Source organism: Octopus sinensis, linkage group LG10 (assembly GCF_006345805.1).
Source record: "Octopus sinensis linkage group LG10, ASM634580v1, whole genome shotgun sequence".
Taxonomy (NCBI): domain Eukaryota; kingdom Metazoa; phylum Mollusca; class Cephalopoda; order Octopoda; family Octopodidae; genus Octopus; species Octopus sinensis.
In genome coordinates this window covers 47,903,986-47,910,450 of record NC_043006.1, presented here as the reverse complement: position 1 = coordinate 47,910,450, position 6,465 = coordinate 47,903,986, and the positions used below count along the sequence as shown (strand labels likewise).

Genomic DNA, 6,465 nt, shown 5'->3' with positions numbered 1-6,465 from the left:
ACACACCCGCACACGGACACTCATTGAGACAGTCACAGTAAGTTATATATGTGTGTATCAGATTTTTTGTGTGTATATGAGAGCATATCATTATTTTAACTTTAAGATACCAGTTGCATTTTTTTACACCTCAAAGGAAATTATTCATCTGACTTTTTTCCAATTTACATTCTTCGTTTATATTTTATATATATCTAAAGACCGACAACATCTATGAAAAACACACCAAAATATGAATACTTTTAACATACAGCAATGACACACACAGACACGCACACACACACACATACACACACACAGAGGCACACACATGTACGCAAATACATATATACATGGATGTGTGGGCATATATGCGTGCATTTGTGTAATATATACATACATCTATATACAGGCATATATACATGTGTTTAGGTATGAATATACATTTGTATATATATATATATATAAATATACATACATACATATATGCATATATATATATATGTAAGTGCATACATACATACATATATATATATATATATATATATATATATATTATATATATATATATATACATAAATACATACACACATGTATATATGCATGTGTGTGGTCGCGGGCGAGTATATACGCCTATGGAGGCGGATACGTGCAAAAACGGAGAGAAAACATATAGAATAAATAAATTATGAGAACAGAGCGAGAGAGAAAATGAGAGAGAGCAAGACAGAGGGAGAGAAAGAGAATGACAGTGAGAAACAGAGAGTGAAATTAAGAAGGTTCCTATGTGCTAAAATGCGATAGACAGCGAAATGCAGTTACAATTAAACAGATAAATTGCCTACCGACCTAGCGGGCAGCAGACACTGCATAAACGACACTACATATAAAAAATCATTAACTACCTCTAATGGATGTACATGAGTCATTAGCATTATAAATACGTTATATGCAGCTGTCGTTTTCTCTTCATAGCTTAGAGGTAGACATTTAAACAACTTTCTCAATGGTTATCTCCAGGTAACCCCCGCTTGCAAATTTTGGCCTATTTTAACTAGATTAATTTTGTTGGATATTTTTGGAATTATTATTATTATTATTATTATTATTATTATTATTATTATTATATTATTATTATTATTATTATCATTATTGTCATCATCATCATTATTTCTCTTCTTTTAAAAATTCTGAATAGTGTTATTTATATAGTTAGTGATATTTAGCTGTGAGGGGATGTGTTTAGTGGTGGATATATTTATTCTCGCAAATAGCTGGTGACCTGAAATATTTTGTATTATATCTGACAAAAATCATCTTCATCGCGATCATTATTATAATCATCATGATCGTCATTATCATCTTTTTCATCATCATTATCATCACCAATTTCGTCGCTATCGTCAATATCTTCATGTTTCTCATCCTCACCATCTTCATTCTCACATTCTCATATTTATAATTTTCTCTTTTATATTTATCATCATCATCATCATCCTCATCATCATCATTATCATTATCATTATCATTATTATTATTATTATTATTATTATTGTTTTTGTTGTTGTTGTTGTTTTTATATCACCCTGACTAACCAACTATTCAATTAAATTCAAATACAACGAAGTAGAAACGCACAGAAAAAGAATTTAATAGCAAAAAAGGAATATTTAATAGAAATAAAGAACAGTAAGAAAAGAATAAGACAAAACGATGGAATAAAAGAAAGAAGGAAAAAAAGGAAAAGAAAGAAAGAAAGAAAGAAAGAAAGAAAGAAAGAAAGGTGAGATTAACATCAACACAGAAATCTTTTGGAAAGATATAATCGACTGGAAATAATCGATAAAACAACATCAACAATAGCAACAACAACAACAGCAACAACAACAACAACAACAGCAACAGTAGAACTGTCAATAACAATATCGACAAGAACGTCAACAACAATAAAATTAATAGCAGAAGAAGTAAAAGAGAAAAATATGTAACGAAAACTATCAATATTAGTAACAGAAAAAAAAAAACCTTCCACAAAATAAACGTTCAAAAATAAATATAGAAATATCTAAACGTGTTAACAGTTTTATATACAGAATTATGTATGCGTGTGTGTATGTGTGTATAGATATGTATACACACACACACACACACACACACACACACTCACATATATATATATATATAAGAATTAATCAATCTTAATTCCTGTCTCTTAACACGATGTCTCGTCACTTCCGCCTTAATTTCTTTTTAATTCCAATACGCTCTTCATTCTCCTAGTCAAATCAACACGTTCATTCTTGAAATGCCTGACATTGCAATATTTTTACCCTCCATAGACATTCAAAAACGGCAATATCCTGATTCCTCTCTGTCTCGCTGACTTCATTCTTTCTTCCTAGCAAATTTGTTATTCATAATTATAGCTTTTATTTCAGTTTATTATATTTTCCTAATCAATTATAATATGTATTTATTATTTATTTTTTTTATAAATTTCAAAATATTTTTAATTATTACTTTTTATTTTTAATTATATACATAAAAAAATTTAATCACAAAGCAATAAATAAAAATACGTAATACAGAATTTTTTTATGGTTTTAGTAAAATGAAAATTATAGAAAAATTGAATTTTTCCCCTGTTTTTTTCTTTATATTATTTTTTTAGAGGTGGGGGGTAGCATTCCTTCATTACGGCATATAAATAGGAACAAAAGAGCATTATTACATCAATGCCAGAGTAACCCCTCCCTTGCGAAATACTGATAAGATCTGAAAATGAAACAAAGCGAAGAGACGAAAACTGGAAAAAGATAAAAAGCTATCAACAACATCAATTAATGTAAAACGGAAATTTTTGGATACTACTACTACTAGTAACAATAATAATAATAATAATTAATAATAATAATAATAATAATAATAAAATAATAATAATAATAATAATAATAATATAATAATAATAATAATAATAATAATAATAATAATACTAATAATAATAATAATAATAATAATAATAATAATAATAATAATAATGATAATAATAATAATAATAATAATAATATAATAATAATAATAATAATAATAATAATAATAGTGATAATAATAATCACAGTAATAAAGAAATAGATAAATAAATAGAAACATCATTTTGAAATTTTTAATGATTTTGGTTCGGTATTTAAATCTTTTGTTATTTCTGGATTGTCTAATGAAACTATTTAACTGAGCAGAAATGGAGGAAAGATGTTAATGGCACGTATATATTGTATTATGCAAGTCATGCGAATCATTCGTCTTTAGATAAGCTTGTTGCTGATAATTATGTAAACCATTGGTTTGTTTTTATTCTTTTGTGATCGTTGATGTCCTAACTATTATTAACTATACGTTGTTATTCTATTATTAACTTTACGTTATTATTCTGTTACTAGTTTCATCAGGTAAGAGGTTGCTGCTATGGAAGTGCAGCGAATTTATGGATTTCAGCCGGCGAAACGGACAACAATAGTTTCAGTTTCATACCATAGTGTCTTCATTGTAGACAAAACAAAATTTATTTTTCAGTTGGCAGATATAAGCACCGATCAGCAAACAACTCTATTCGCTGAAAACATAAAGAAATCCAGCAGCTTTCACCCTCAAACGTCCGGGTGCCTCTGGTTATCGCAATACCACATGTCGAAAAACCCGTGTGCGACAATACCGTGCGCCAGTGAGACGAGAATGTTGAGACCACAGTTGTCTAAAAGGGAGAGGTTATTCTCTTAAGGCATACACTACAGCGCTCAGCATATTTTCTTTGTGAACTTGCTCTTTTACTCTTTTACTTGTTTAAGTCATTTATCTGTGGCCATGCTGGAGCACTGCCTTTAGTCGAGCAAATCGACCCCAAGGCTTATTCTTTGGAAGCCTAGTACTTATTCTATCGGTCTCTTTTGCCGAACCGCTAAGCTATGGGGACATAAACACACCAGCATCGGTTGTCAAGCGATGTTGGGGGGACAAACGCAGACACACAAACACACACACATATACATATATACGACAGGCTTCTTTCAGTTTCCGTCTACTAAATCCACTCACAACGCTTTGGTCGGTCTGAGGCTATAGTAGAAGACACTTGCCCAAGGTGCCACGCAGTGGGACTGAACCCGGAACCATATGGTTGGTAAGCAAGCTACTTACCACATTGCCATGTTATGAATAAATATGCAAATATTTATTCAGTCTGATACATTTCTCAGTTTTTTTTTACATGCCGGTTGACATAAACACCGAATATGTACAAAAATTCAAACACAAATGCCTACAAACTGCTTAGCCTGTCATGAAAGCGGAAATGTCTACGTTTGTTTCGAGTTCTCACCAAGTTTTATTCTGGCAACTTCAAATCAGAATACATTGATATAAGAGGGTAAGTCATCTGTGCAAGCGACTACGCAGTTGAATTGAACAAAGAAGTAAATGATTGTCAAGCGAAATTCTTAAAAACATATCTAAGTCTAAATATAGCTATGAACACCTGTAATGAGGTTCCCATTTCTGTTGATACATCACGAATTTTTTGCAGACTCTTGTTTTTTATGTTTATACATACGGACGTTTGTACATGTTTGTACATGCAAACTATTGTGTTTTTTTTTATGTTTGTATTCCCAGATATTCATTTCCACTAAAAGCGGAAGGCACGAAGTATTTCATTAAGCGCATATTTTAACAAAACCCGAAGGATTAGATTCAAGGTTGAATCACACGTAAAATTCAAGCTGCTGTGTAAAAATGCCATTAGAAATGTCGTTTTCGCCTTCATCTTGACAAATGTGCCAGTTTAAAGGCACACGAATTATACTTATAATTCACACACACACAGACACACACATAGATATATCAGCAATATTCCTAAATATTTCGCAGATGCAAGGAAAATTCTATCTTAGATTAATTATTTAATAGAAATAGGTGAAGACAGGAAAAATTCATAAATATGTAAAAATAATATAAAAATGAATAATAATGAAGACAGAAATGAAGACGACAGTGTTTGGTGCAAAGAAAGTACGTCAGTTGTATCCATACTAAGATATATAACCCGTTTGTCTGTCCTTGTTTGTCCTCTATGTTTAGCCCCTTGTGGGTAATAAAGAAATAAGAAATATTAGCAAGTAAAATATGTCTTACATAGAACTAAAATAACGTCAGTGATACCAAACATAAAAATCGTTGATTTCAAATGTCGAACAAAGAGCAAATACAGTTTTGGAATATTGTCCAAGTGCATGAGAGATCTAAAAAGGTAAAAATAATCTTTAGAAATTATTACAAATGGATTTTCAGTTTCGTATGTTCTCAAATAGCTATGAAGCACGAGGAAGTAGGTTATGAAGAATTAGTTGCCCTTATTTGTCTTTCCTTAGGGTAATAAGCGATGTAAGTAACTTCGTTCCTTGTAGTGACTTCAAACGAAACGTATGCAAAGAAAGCAGCTGTAATATATACAACAATATTTACGCCGGTTACAACAGCAATATTAATGTTATTTATACACACTTATATATGTATAAATGTACACACACGCATTTAAGATACAAACAAAATTTGCTTTGCTTATGTGTATGAATACATATATATGTACGTGCACTCAAATATATATATATATGTGTGTGTGTTTGTGTGTGTTTGTGTATGTGTGTATGTATGTATGTGTGTGATGTAATCGACTTAATCCGTTTGTCTGTCCTTGTTTGTCCTCTCTGTGTTGAGCCCCTTGTGGATAGTAAAGAAATAGGTATTTCATCCGCCGCTGCGTTCTGAGTTCAAATTCCACCGAGGTCGACTTTGCCTTTCATCCTTTCGGGGTCGATTAAATAAGTACCAGTTATGCCATGGGGTCGATATAGTCGACTTAATCTGTTTGTCTATCCTTGTTTGTCCTCTCTATGTTTAAACCCCTTGTGGGTAGTAAAGAAATAGATATTTCTTCTGCCGTTACGTTCTGAGTTCAAATTCTACCGAGGTCGACTTTGTCTTTCATCTTTTCGTGGTCGATAAATTAAGTACCAGTTACGCACTTAGGTCGATGCAATCGATTTAATCCCTTTGTCTGTCCTTGTTTGTCCCCTCTATGTTTAGCCCCTTGTGGGCAATAAAGAAATAAGGAAGATAAACACTACAATTAACTGCAGAATATGTGGTGATGGGGGGGGAGAAACAATAAATCATATTGTCGCTAGCTACCCAGTCCTGGCTAAGAAAGACTATAACCACACGTATGACAGATTTGAGACCTGTATACACTGGAAGCTATGCCAACACTATAGAATAACAACACAATGACGATGGTACAGGCACACTCCCTAAAAGATCTCAGAAAAGGACGAAGCAACCACGTCATAGATATAGTTGTCAGAGATGATCGAGAAAAAAATACCTTGATTCGGCGGAATTTGAACCCATATCATAGCGATTCGCAGACGTGCAAGC

General features: G+C 31.9%; 1 long non-coding RNA gene across 1 annotated transcript in view; it reads right to left on the bottom strand.

Annotated features, from left to right (window-relative positions):
• Positions 1–200: 200 nt before the first annotated feature.
• LOC118764970 overlaps positions 201–6,465 on the bottom strand; it is a 23,336-nt gene continuing 17,071 nt past the window's right edge. Inside the window, exon 3 of the long non-coding RNA XR_005000810.1 lies at positions 201–211. This is a non-coding gene — a long non-coding RNA (uncharacterized LOC118764970). The remainder of the gene's footprint in view (positions 212–6,465) is intronic.